At 41.4% G+C, this 13,900-nt stretch overlaps 1 long non-coding RNA gene across 1 annotated transcript; it reads left to right on the top strand.

Annotated features, from left to right (window-relative positions):
• The first annotated feature begins 522 nt into the window (after positions 1–522).
• Positions 523–3,837, top strand: LOC117669883 (uncharacterized). Its single transcript, XR_009623295.2, has 2 exons — positions 523–669; positions 3,256–3,837. It is a non-coding gene; the product is annotated as an uncharacterized LOC117669883 (long non-coding RNA).
• Positions 3,838–13,900: the final 10,063 nt, after the last annotated feature.

Below are 13,900 nucleotides of genomic sequence, written 5' to 3'. Positions count from 1 at the left end.
GTGATCCTTTTGTGGGGGGAAAGATTGGGTATATGCGTATGCAAATGATTAATCAAATTATAGAAACCAGAAGATGGACTTTTTGTACCATATGGACTTTTCTCTGACATTTAAAGAGGAACATGCCAACGTAAGACAAGATCTCTTGGCTCAGGCTTCAGGGCTAGCATTCTGTTTAAAATCCCCACAATGGTTTAGCAGCTGCTTCCAGGAAGCTCTCAAAAAAGGACATGAGAGCATCCATATTTCCATATTATTAATTCTTTGCCTGACATACATGGCTTACAGTCCCACTCCCCTTGCAAAAGTCTGCCCAGTACTGCTTTCTGATAAAGGTTCTGTCTCTAATGGAGTCTTAACTATCCGTTCCTTAGAAATATATCTAACTATCTGGACGCCCGTGCTTCGCTACGAAACTATGTGCTCGGGCTTGATAAATTGACACTTAAAGCTTGAAACTTAATGTAGAATGTGGAACTCCGTAGCATCGGAGTGTGTTACTATAAGGCAACTGCCAGTTGGAACCAGAGGGGGAGTGGGAGTAGAATGTCCCAGCAAGCAGGCTGGATGAGTCACGTGCTAGCCATGCCAACGCCCGGTTTAGCGAAGGGGTAGCATCAGAGCGTGTGAATATAAGGCAACTGGCAGTTGGAACAGAGTTCCTTTCAGGTAGGGAGGGGAAGTAGAATATCTAACTCCTTAGCATCAGAACGTGTGAATATAATACTGTATATGAAATACTAATGATCTGATGGTCATTTTGAAAAATCCTTTCTTAGTGAGCACCTAGGGGAACATACGTGGCAAATTTCAAGTTTGTAGGCTTTACCGTTCTGGAGATTTCGTGATGAGTGAATGGTATTTGGTTTAGATAGATAGATAGATAGATAGATAGATAGATAGATAGATAGATAGATAGATAGATAGATAGATAGATAGATAGATTAAAAGATAAAGGTTCCCCTCGCACATATGTTCTAGTCATTCCTGACTCTAGGAGGCGGTGCTCATCTCTGTTTCAAAGCCAAAGAGCCAGCGCTGTCCGAAGATGTCTCCGTGGTCATGTGGCCAGCATAACTAAATGCCAAAGGCACAATAAAGTGTCAATAAAGTTATTCTATTCTACTCTACTCTACTCTACTCTACTCTGCTCTGCTCTGCTCTGCTCTGCTCTGCTCTGCTCTGCTCTGCTCTGTTCTATTCTACTCTATTCTCCAACTCAACCCCTCCAAGACCGAGTGGCTGTGGCTTCCGGCGTCCCGATATAGCCAGCTGACGCCATCGCTGGCTATTGGGGGCGAATCACTCGCCCCCACGGAGAGGGCTTGTAACTTGGGCGTCCTCCTGGACGCACGGCTGTCGTTAGAAGATCATTTGGCGGCCGTGGCCAGGGGGGCTTTTTATCAGGTTCGCCTGATACGCCAGTTGCGCCCCTTTCTAGATCGGGACTCCCTACGCACAGTCACTCAGGCACTCGTCACTTCCCGCCTGGACTACTGCAACGCTCTCTACATGGGGCTCCCCCTGGGGTGCACCCGGAGGCTCCAGCTGGTCCAGAACGCGGCTGCGCGGGGGATTTTGGGGGCGACGAGGCGCTCCCACGTGACACCTCTCCTGCGCGAGCTGCACTGGCTCCCGGTGGTCTTCCGGGTGCGCTTCAAGGTGTTGGTGACCACCTTTAAAGCGCTCCATGGCTTAGGGCCGGGGTACTTACGAGACCGCCTTCTGCCACAAATAGCCTCCCACCGGCCAGTACGCTCCCACAGAGTGGGCCTCCTCAGGGTGCCGTCCGCCAGACAATGTCGGCTGGCGACCCCCAGGGGGAGAGCCTTCTCTGTGGCGGCGCCCACCCTCTGGAACAACCTCCCCCCAGAGCTACGTACAATAACAGACCTCCGGATTTTTCGTCGGGCCCTAAAAACCCATTTATTTCAACTAGCTGGGCTGGCTTGAGTCAAATTTTAAACGGATTTTAAATTGGAATGTTTTAATTACGGCCAAAATTATTTAATTATTTTAAACAGATTTTAGATTTTGTATGTTTTGTATGTATGTCTTGTTTTTACTTTGGCTGTTCACCGCCCTGAGTCCTACATTGGAGAAGGGCGGTATAGAAATTTAAACAAATAAATAAATAAATAAATAAATTCCATTATTCTGTTCTGTTCTGTTCTGTTCTGTTCTGTTCTGTTCTGTTCCGTTCCGTTCCGTTCCGTTCCGTTCCTTTCCATTCTACTCTATTCTTCATTCCATTATTCTGTTCTGTTCTATTCTGTTCTGTTCTGTTCTGTTCTGTTCTGTTCTGTTCTACTCTGCTCTGCTCTGCTCTCCTCTGCTCTGTTCTGCTCTCCTCTCCTCTGCTCTATTCTACTCTATTCCTCATTCCATTATTCTATTCTATTCTATTCTATTCTATTCTGTTCTGTTCTGTTCTGTTCTGTTCTGTTCTGTTCTGTTCTGTTCTGTTCGTTCCGTTCTGTTCCGTTTTACACTATTCTTCATTCCATTATTCTATTCTATTCTATTCTATTCTATTCTGTTCTGTTCTGTTCTGTTCTGTTCTGTTCTGTTCTACTCTACTCTACTCTACTCTACTCTACTCTACTCTACTCGACTCGACTCGACTCGACTCGACTCGACTCGACTCGACTCCACTCCACTCCACTCCACTCCATCCCATCCCATCCCATTCCATTCCATTCCATTCCATTCCATTCCATTCTTCACAACCCCATAGATTACACAACATGCCAGGCCCCACTGTCTCCCGGAGTTTGCCCAAATTGATGTCCATTGCATTGATGACACTATCTAACCATCTCATCCTCTGTCATCCCCGTCTCCTTTTGCCTTCCGTCTTTCCCAACATCAGGGACTTTTCAAAATAAGTCCTCTCTTCTTATTTGATGACCCAAGTATTTGAGCTTCAATATCTGTCCTTCCAAAGAACAGTCAGGGTTGATTTCTTTTAGAATTGAAAAGCAAGTACAACACAGTTTTATTAATCTTATCATCCTCCAATGACTTTTTAGATTATAGGTTCTTCTTTCCCTGTCAATCAGCAAGGGAGACTAACCAAGTTCCATTAGACTACAGGATGGGAGGAAGAATTAAAACGAATTGTTAGCTGTGAGTTTGGAAGAGTGAGATGGATGTAAGTCTTCCTCACTAACGTAACTTACACATTTTCAAGTCTGATGTGCATTTATTATAGGAAAGACAACTTGGGTTAATCTAATATTTAATTTTACAAAGTAACTGGCTGGACACCTGGAAGACACCTAAGAACTTATGAAACAACATTGCTCTGTGTCTAAGAGAAGAAAGAAAGAAAGAAAGAAAGAAAGAGAAAGAAAGAAGAAAGAGAAAGAAAGAAAGAAGAGAGAGAGGAAGAAAGAAAGAAAAAAGAAAGAAAAAAAAGAAAGAAGAAAGAAAGAAGAGAGAGAAAGAAAGAAAAAAGAAAGAAAGAAGAGAGAGAGAAAGAAAGAAAGAAAGAAGAGAGAGAGAAAGAAAAAAGAAAGAAAGAAAGAAAGAAAGAAAGAAAGAAGAGAGAGAGAAAGAAAGAAGAGAGAGAGAGAGAGAGAAAGAAAGGAAGGAAGGAAGGAAAGAAAGAAAGACTTCTAAAAGAGACATTTTCAATATTTCTTACAAACACAAAGTAAGAGGAAAACTAATTTAAATAAGTAACTATACATCAAAATGAAGCCAATCATTTCAAGGATATTAGGGCAATCCTCAGTTTTCTTCAAAAGAAATTGACATTTCGAAACTAACAGAAGAGGCTTTCAGAGAGAACCCAATGAAACACATGGAAGGATAAAGAAGCTTGTTAAATCTTTCTCAGGCTTCTTTCTTTCTCTTTCTCCCTTTCTCTTTCTGCTTTTATTCTCTGTGTGGTGCATTGTAAATTTGTTTCTTCTAATGTGTGGAGATTTTTTTTTTTTTTTTTTATAAATGCTTTGGGTAGGATCACTGTAGAGCGGGTGAACTGAAATGTGACTCTCCAGCTTTCTTACACAATGCTCTGGAGATGTTGTGTAAGAAGAGCCACACGTGGGTGTGCATGCCCACTGACATACACCTGAAATGATAGCTGTCCCTGACATGTGAGATCTTTTTCTGTTGCTTGTTTCATTACACTGGCTTCACTGTAGATGAGCTTAATTGCACATGTTTGTCAGAAGAAAAAAAAGAGGGTTAGAGTATGAGGAGATGGCTCACACAATCCAGAAGAGTGTGTTGCAATGGAAAAACTCCCACCCCCATCTATTTCTCTGCAAAACAGAAAGGTTATCATATTTGCTTATCGCTCAGTGGGAAGCACAGAATACTTAGGAGGAGATGTTGGGGTACAGCCAAGATGTATGGTAGACCTTCTAAGACCCCAAGATCTCTCAAGGCCAACAAGGGTGTATTTATTATGGTTAAAGAGACAGCTTACTTCTGATCCAGGAAGATCAAGACCCAAAGATGCTTTTCCAAAGGCAATTGGTCTTTCTTTCTTTCTTTCTTTCTTTCTTTCTTTCTTTCTTTCTTTCTTTCTTTCTTTCTTTCTTTCTTTCCCTCCTTCCTTCCTTCCTTCTTTTTTTCTTTCTTTCTTTCTCTTCCTTCCTCCCTCCCTCCCTCCTTTCTTTCTTTCTTTCTTTCTTTCTTTCTTTCTTTCTTTCTTCCTTCCTTCCTTCCTTCCTTCTTTCTTTCTTTCTTTCTCCTTCCTTCCTTCCTTCCTTCCTCCCTCCCTCCCTCCCTCCCTCCTTTCTTTCTTTCTTTCTTTCTTTCTCTCTCCTTCCTTCCTTCCTTCCTTCCTTCCTTCCTTCCTTCCTTCCTTCCTTCCTTCCTTCCTTCCGTCCTTCCTTTCTTGAAAACCTTTTGCTTCTCATCCAAGTTCTTTAGTTCTGAACTGAGGAAGCTCCTTGGATGAGAAGCGAAACGTTTTCAAGGGAAAAATAAAACCCAAGAAGAGTCCGGTTGTCTTTTGAAAAGCACCTTTGGGACAACCATGGATGATTGATGATCTCGACAAACATTCTGTCTTGTTAACCTTTTCTGTTTTTTTTTTCTATCCCTCTTTTATTTTTGAGAGTCATGACATTAACACAAAATTATTTCATGAAATCAGAACACCGGGATTCCCTTTAGTCATTAATTCATGAGGCCTTCATGAGTGAGGAAGAAAGAGAAAAGAAAACTTTCCCCCATTTTAATGGATTAATTGTTTTTCTAAGTCCATAAACTCATTGTGGGGGGAAACGAGGAGACGCTAAGAATGCAAACCTCAATTTAGTCTAAACCTGTGTTTAGATTCAATTTGGCCCAACTTTGAGTTTCAAGTATCCAATTAAACTCTATATTTCTTGACCTTGAAACATTGGCAGAACAGTTGAAACAATCCATTTCAAACTCCAAACAATTGTTTCAAAGTCAGAACTGAACATTTCAATTTCAAGGTTTTGAATATGTCTGTACTTTATCATTTGTTGGATGAATCTACTAAAGGGTATTGATGATAAATTAAAAATAAATAAAACCTGAAATGGAGAAAGGGAAGGACTGGGAGGAACCTGAGGCTTTGCCCTTTCAGTTTGCGCTTGGTCAACAGATGCACTAAGTCAGACCAATAACACTTGGGTTTAAATTATAGCCATTCTTTTTAAATGTATATTTGCGTCTTTAAATTAGCATGTGCTTAGTTTCCTGGAAAGGAACGCTGTGGCTCAGTGGCAAAGAAGCTGAGCTTGTCAATCAGAAGGTCGGCAGTTCAGCGGTTCGAATTCCTAGCACTGCATAACAGGATGAGCTCCCGTTACTTGTCCCAGCTTCTACCAACCCAGCAGTTCAAAAGCATGTAAAAAATGTAAGTAGAAAAATAGGGACCATCTTTGGTGGGAAGGTAACTGCGTTCCATGCGCCTTTGGTGTTCAGACATGCCGGCCACATGACCATGGAGTGGGGAGGGAATGGAGATTTTACAGTATCCTTCCCCTGCCACGCCCACGAAGCTATGCCCACCAAGCCGTGCCATGCCCACCAAGCCACGCCCACAGAACTGGTAGTAAAAAAATTTGAATCCCACCACTGCTTTGGCTGTCACTGTGATGAGATCAATACCCTTGCTGGGCAGCTGAAACTTGTCTCAGAGTCAAGATTCGGTGTCTAAGAGAAGGAGAAGTGGAAAGTCTCCTGCGACTGAAAAATGCCACCTAACTTTTTTTTTAAAAAAATATATATATAATTTTTCTTAAAAGTTTTAAGACGTTGCAACAAATTAAATTAGAACAGAAAAGGTAAAAAAAGAAAGAAAGAATGGAAATAGACAAAGGTGCAGTAAGAAAATAGAAGGAAATAGAAGAAAAGACATAAAGAAAGATATAAAAACGTAAAAAGTATTTTCCAATATTCTTCACAGCAACTTATAAGTACCATTAAATTTTAACCTCCGTCTCTCTAAAATTACATTGTGACTCTCTTCTTTCTATAATCTATTCTGTCTAATTATCCCAACCATAAATTGCAAGTTGTATTTCTTCATTTTTATGCAAAAAGTCTATATGGGGTTTTATTGATTTTATTTATTAAATGTTTTATGCTGCCCCTCTGCACTATAAGATATATTTATCTATAAATTTATCTATAAATATAGATAAATAAACATAGATATTGTCTTTCCTCTAATCAAATAAGTTAGTCTATCCATTTCAGCAAGATATTTCTATTTCACTAGCCATTTCTCCATAGTGGTGAATGCTGAATCTTTCAATCTCTCTGAATATAATAATCTCACCTCATTAATTATATTTTGAAATAATCTCCCATGACTTTTATCCAACTGTGTATCTATCAATCCTAAAAAGAAAAGTTCTAGATTCAGCTGATTATTAATATCCTCCATCTTAAAGTTAGGTAAGTGAATCCAAAGATTTCTTTTAAAGATTTTTTATATGTCCACCAATGTGATAGAATATCCCTTCGTGCCATTGATATTTCCAACATACATTTGAAGTGCCTTTATACATTCTAGTTAATTTCTCTGGCATCATGTACCAATGATACGTCAGTTTATAAAAAATCCCTTTAAAATTATACTAATAATTTAAATTTCAATCCTTTTAACCACATATTTTCCCATTGGGTCATCTCTACATTATAACCAGAATCTTTCGCCCAATATCATGCATTTTTTGACCTGTTCCTCCTCTGTTTCAAATTTCAACAAAAAGTGTATATACATTTTAGCAATTACGTGTTCACAATCAGTGCACAATTGTACTTCAAATTCTGTTTTACTTTGTTTCACACCCTGTCTTTTTGTCCTTTTTGAAAATTTCTGAGAACTGTAAATGGAAAAAAAAACAACATTGACAAGTATATCCTTCTGTATTAGTTACTCTCTTGATTTAACCTCAAATTCGCCTTGACAATTTCCCAATAATTCCTGGTACATCAACCATTTTTCTTTGCCTGCTGTTTCTTTTCTATGGAGTGCTTTTTGAGCTGAGATCTACAATGCAACCTGTGTTTATTTTTATGCCATATCCTCAATATGGCATGTCTGATAAAAAATAAAAAAAATGTTTTTAAAATCCACATTCATTTGAACTCTGTAGCATCATACATTATCAGTGCCATCCAAACCTCAGGTCATGAGCTTCTAACTCTAAAAGTTTCTTGTTTCTTTCATCCAGATCAAACCACAAACTGCAAAATACAACTTCAAATTGGATAAACCTAGTTTTCCCCTTTCCTTTGCATCTTGTAACATTTTATATTTAACTCATGTTTTTTCCCCTTGCTGTATAAATTTAGATATATCTTTTTGCCAGTGCTTGAATGGTATATCAGTGGTCAAAATAGGTCTTGTCTGTAACAAAAGCAGAAAAATGACACTGAATATTCATGGACTCGAACTCAGCTCTCATGGTTGTAGAGAAGTGACAAGGATTAAACCCACAAGAAGCCAGCTTTACCATCTTGTTTATTGTAGATTCCTTGCACCAGTTCTTTTAAAGTGATAACCAAAAGCCTTCATTAGAGAACTGATAAACGGGCTTACCATGGAAATTTATGAAACATGTTGCATTTCATTCCCATTTCTTTTCAAAATGTTGCATTTCATACCCATTTTTTTCCAAACCACGTTGTGATTTAGAAGAAAAGAAGGAAATACGCGTGCATCTGTGTTTGTGGGCCTATGCCTGCCCGTGTGTACATGTGTGTGCATGTGTGTTTGCATTATATACAGCTGCGAAAGCTAATTTTCCAAAGGATTTTCCAGTGCTTTCCAGTGAATTTTACTTTGACGCTTCCGAGCCAGGAGAGAAAATGAAAAGGTGGGGGAAGGAGAAAGGTTTGGCCGCTGCATCAACACATCCTCAGCCTGCAGAAACGGGATTAAGGAGGAAAGCCAAGAGTGGAAGGGAAATTGAGGATTATGACAGAGGCCACTGCAGGTTCAAACAAAATTTGGCCTGCTGGAGGCAGGAGAAATCAGATTGGTGACAGGTGCCATCTCATGGGTCACTCTACCACTCTGCCTCCTGACATGTTCTATAACAAGGACAGAGAAAGGAGGGAGGGTTTTGCAAGAGGCTACAACAGGGAATGTCATGCGAAACGATGGGAGGCATTCCAGTTTTCATGAGATACGAAGGTACGGCTTGCTGGAGGCTGCCGAAAAAGCAACCCCTGAAGTGCTTCCCTCCAAATGTGCAATTGTAAAATACTTTGTGTGATAATCAAATTATTTCTGGACTTTATACTAAGGCGGATGAAATATTCATGGGGCACCTAGGCTGGGGTGGGGTTAGAAGATGGCAGACTGTTAATTAAAAAACATGACAGGCCCCACAAGAGGTAGAAGGGGAAGACGATTTTTGCTGGTATCTCGCCACCCTATCGATTCCCCCGTTTGGAGAAGATTTTACCTCAGACGGGGGAAGAAAAAACAAAAAAGGCAAATCAAACCAAAACGACCTGGTGTTTTAGACCCAGCTGAAAGGAATATTATTTACCAAGATCTCCAGCCTAATAATAATAATAATAAAAAAGGAAGCATGATATAGAAAGGATGACTTTATGAGGAAGAAGAAAGGGGAAGGTTATATATATATATATATATTTATGGGTTTATAGATTTATCTTTATCTTTATCAAATCGGCGGCCAAATCAAATTTAATTCAGAACTCATATAGCCCATACTTCTAAGGTTTAAAGCCATGTCCATAAACCAGAATTTAAGCAGGCCTGCAAAGAACATGGTCAAACGACGGTTTACGGCTGAACAAATGATGTTGTTTTCATTTCAGTGTGATTCGTGTACATATCAGCTTTTGATGGCTCACCGGACTGCGGGATATTCATTTGGCTATTTTGCCTATGTGCTTGTCCTCGATTTAAGGATTGCAAAATTCATACATGCATTTATGATGTATGTAAAGTGATTGAATTAATCCTCCCAATTCAGGAGAATTATGCTTAGTTCTCCCCCCCCCCACACACACCACCTTTTAGATAAAAATGTAGATTTGGAGATGAAAAAAGCCAACAAGAACTAAGGATTGAGTCAGAGTAGAACTGATTTGAGAGAAAAAGGTCCTAAGATGTACTTTTCAAATAAGCCCCAAAATGAGGGATCAAATTAATCAGAAACTGTACTATTTATAGGCAGCAAATACAATGTGTGTCAGAGAGGGGAAAATGTTCTTCTCCCTGTTAATTTTATATCATTCTTATTTAGTTTAGTTTACTTTTAAGAAAAAGGCTTTTATTTTATTCTGAATGGCACCAAATCCTGGATGTCTTTCTTCCTTGCTTCTCCGAAAGATAAATTATCCACATATGGCCAAACTTTTTTTTTTTCAGTTGCGTATTGCGTTTGTCAACTCGCAAAGCCACCCACACAAATCCTATTCCTTGCAAAACTTTCCTTTCCATGGTGATATTTTAATCGGAGAATATGTCAAGTTCTTTTTCTTCTTCTTCTTCTTCGTCGTCTTCAAATTGCTGATGAAAACAAATTAATGTTAAATATATTTTCTCCTTTGCGTCGATGACATCTCTGTCACTCGCCCGCCTCTGTCTCTCTCCCCCCCTCTCTTTCTCTCTCTCTCTCTCTCTCTGCTTCTCCAGCCTCTCTGCCTCTCACAATGGGTCACAAAGGGAGGTATTAACAGAATAACAGTAGATGTTGTGTGTTCTGCCATGAACAAAACTTGTGATCTCATCCCAAGGTTTCAGACAAGCTTGAACCATCTGGCTCCGCGCTGGCGAAAAGCATGCTGGCTATTCCACAGAATTTCAGTGTCAGGGCAAAGGGGCAGTAGGTCTTTGCCTTATGCCAATCTTTTCTCCCGCCCAACTCTCCTTTCCTTCTACCCCCCCTTTCTCTCCTTCTCCTCCTCCTCCAATAAGACAGCAGCCTGACGCTGCAAAACAGACCACGAGTTTTTAAACACAGCCCTGACATTTCCTAGTAGGGATTTCATTTTATTTTATTTTGGTATTATGATTTTTTCCCCCTCCCCCTGCAGCTCAGGCCTTTTTTTTTTTCTTCTTCCCCTTCTTCTACAGATCATCCCACCTCCCCCTGCTTTTATTTCTCTTTCAATCAAATAAAACACCCATTTTCTCTCTCTCTCCCTTTCTCTCTCTCTCTTTCTCTCTCTCATTGCATGCCCACTCTTTGCAGAGAAGGAGAGGGTTTTCGAAGGGGAGGGTGGAAGGGAGGATGGGAAGAGAAAGTTGGCAATTTAATTCAAACAAAAGGAGCTTGAAATCTATAAGCACAGCAACTGGGCAACTCTTAGCAATAGAATTCTAATTAGTATTCTCCTATTTTTCTTTTAGACAGTTCAGGAATGCCCCCTATTGACACTAAAAGGCAGGCTGGTTAAAAGAGAGAGAGAGAGGGAGGGAGAGAGGGAGGGAGGGAAGGAAGGAAGGGGAATGTGTGCGTGTGTGGGGAGGAGAAGGGAGGGGGGCTGAGACATAGCCAGCAAACACTGCAGATTGCAAATTATTTCACAACCCTTGCCAAGTCCCTACTCTTGGCATCAGGTTTTTTAATGACACCCTACAAAAAAAAGAGAATGGAGGGAGGTGCGGAGAGGAAAGCCCAGAGAGAGAGAGAGAGAGAGAGAGAGAAAGTGTGTGTGTGTGGGAGGCGAGTTGTGTGGCGGCATGCCTTTGTTGCAAACCCAAATGGTGCAACAGCACACAACACGCACACCCTGATCGCCCACACATATCTGGTTTGAATGTATTCCTAATGAGAAGTGAAGAGGACGATTGGAAGAGGGGCATCTTGGTTGCCTGGTCAATTGGCAGCTCCTATTGCATATTAATGAAAGGGGTGATCTCATTTTAAAAGAAGAAGGCCACCTCCTGCCTCATCCTTCTTTCTTATTCCCCCACCCACCCCCGCCCCCCAAACTAAGAATCCCCAGCTATGATCTTTTGGTTCTGAAGAATAAACATCGCAGAGAGTTCCCTCATTTTCATTTGAGCTTGACCTCAGGCAGCCCAAATGTTTAAGGCAGCAGTTTGGTGCCACTTTAAAAACACAATGCCTTCTTTGCATAATAATATCGCTGGTGTGTGTGTGTGTGTGTGTGTGTGTTGTGTGCCTGTGGAATTCATTTTGCTAGTGTACCTGTTTCAATCACATTCACAAAGACAAGGATGGAACCTGTGCCTATAGAGAGGTGTCTTTAGAAATTGCACTCCCAGGACATTGCCTTTTGCCCTTTCCTGATCCTTGTATTTTGTACTGGAAGGAAAGAAGGAGAAGGAGAAGGAGAAGGAGAAGGAGAAGGAGAAGGAGAAGGAGAGGAAGAGGAAGGGGAAGGGGAGGGGGAGGGAGATAAGGAGGAGGAGAAGGAGGAGGAGAAGGAGAAGAAGGAGGAGGAGAAGGAGGAGGAAGAGAAGGAGGAGGAGGAGGAGGAGGAGAAGGAGAAGGAGAAGGAGAAGGAGGAGGAGGAAGAGAAGGAGGAGGAGGAGGAGAAGGAGAAGGAGAAGGAGAGGAAGGGGAAGGGGAGGGGGAGGGAGAGGGAGGGAGAGAGAGGGGAGAGAGAGGGAGGAGGAGAAAGAAGAGAAAAAGGAGAACAGAGAAAGAGGAGAAAGAGGAGGAGGAGAGGGAGGAGGAGGAGAAAGAAGAGAAGGAGAAAGGAGAAAGAGGAGAAAGGAGGAGGGGAGGAAGAGGAGGAGGAGAAGGAGGAGAGGGAGAGGGAGAAGAAGGAGAACAGAGAGGAGAAAGAGGAGGACGAGGAGAGGAAGAGAGGACGAGGGGAGGAGGAAGAGAGGACGAGGGGAGGAGTAGGAGGGGAGGAGGGGAGGAGGAGGAGGAGAAGGAGAGGGAGAGGGAAGAGGAGGAGAAAAAGGAGAAGAAGGAGAACAGAGGAAGAGGAGGAGGAGGAAGGGATATGAGTGTCTGTATGCTTGGGTCTGAATATGCATCTAGGCTCCCAATCTAGATAGTGTTTTGCTTCTAGTGTTTTTTTCCCCCCTCTTATATCACTTTTTATACATTTTTAAAATTTGTCTGAAGCCCCTTGAAGTGAAGGGGCAATCCATCTATCCAGCAATCGAAGTCGTTCCTAATATCTGTGGCTTCTGCAACATGCAGAATGTATGGACCTTAGCAACTACTTGTGGGGCTGAGCTGCCAATAGAAATAAATTGGCCCCATCTCAGCTTTAAAGAAAGCCAAGGGAAAACAGTATATTTTGGCAGAAAGATTCCATAGCATTATTCTGAACGAGCAGGATTAGGAGTCGCTAAATATGCGACGCAGATTAAACTTCACGAAGAAGCCACAAAATGCAAAACTCTACAGTATACTTTATAATGTTTACATTATTGACGTATGCCTCTTGGCTTTTCCTCTTCCCCCTCCCCACCCATTTTCCCTGTCTGAAGGCATCTGCTGCAGCTTTTGTCACCATGAGGAAACCACAGCCAAGTCTCCACAACATTAGGGCAGCAGACATAAAGCGGGGCGGGGGGTGGGGATATGTCCAAAGAGCTGTGATTTTTTTGAGGATAGACATCATGTTCTAACTGTTCAGCATCTAAAATAGCTGGAGATAAATGAGGCATTGGCCCGGGGTGGCCTGCCCTTTCCTTCCTTGCAATTTGGCCAATGCACTACATTGAGTTTGACAGACAAGGTATCCTGGTTTATGTCCTGAAAGGATAAACTGGAGAAGTGGAAGCAAAATCTGAGCTCTGTTTGATACTGCTACATGATTTTCAATAGTCTGTAGGAGACTTTTTTTGAGCTGGCTTGCTAATATAGTTGATTTGTAAATAGAATTATAGGAGAATAACAGAGTTGGAAGGGACCTCGGAGGTCTTCTAGTCCAACCCTCTGCTCCAGCAGGAGACTCTGTACTATTCCAGACAAATGACTGTCCGGTCTTTTCTTAAAAGCCTCCAGTGATAGATAGATAGATAGATAGATAGATAGATAGATAGATAGATAGATAGATAGATAGATAGATAGAGATAGATAGATAGATAGATAGATAGATAGATAGATAGATAGATAGATAGGCAGGCAGGCAGGCAGGCAGGCAGGCAGGCAGGCAGGCAGGCAGGCAGACAGACAGACAGACAGACAGACAGACAGACAGACAGACAGACAGACAGACAGACGGACAGACAGATAGATAGATAGATAGAAAGAATTCTTTATTGGCCAAGTGTGATTGGACACGCAAGGAATTTGTCTTTGGTGCATATGCTCTCAGTGTACATAAAAGAAAAGATACGTTCGTCAAGAATCATAAAGTACAACATTCAATGATAGTCATAGGGTACAAATAAGCAATCAAGAAACAATATCAATATAAATCTTAAGGATACAAGCAACAAAGTTACAGTCATACGATCATAAGTGGGAGGAGG

The sequence above is a fragment of the Pantherophis guttatus genome, chromosome 13 (assembly GCF_059756535.1).
Source record: "Pantherophis guttatus breed Tessera chromosome 13, ASM5975653v1, whole genome shotgun sequence".
Classification (NCBI taxonomy): domain Eukaryota; kingdom Metazoa; phylum Chordata; class Lepidosauria; order Squamata; family Colubridae; genus Pantherophis; species Pantherophis guttatus.
This window is presented reverse-complemented; position numbering and strand designations above follow the sequence as displayed.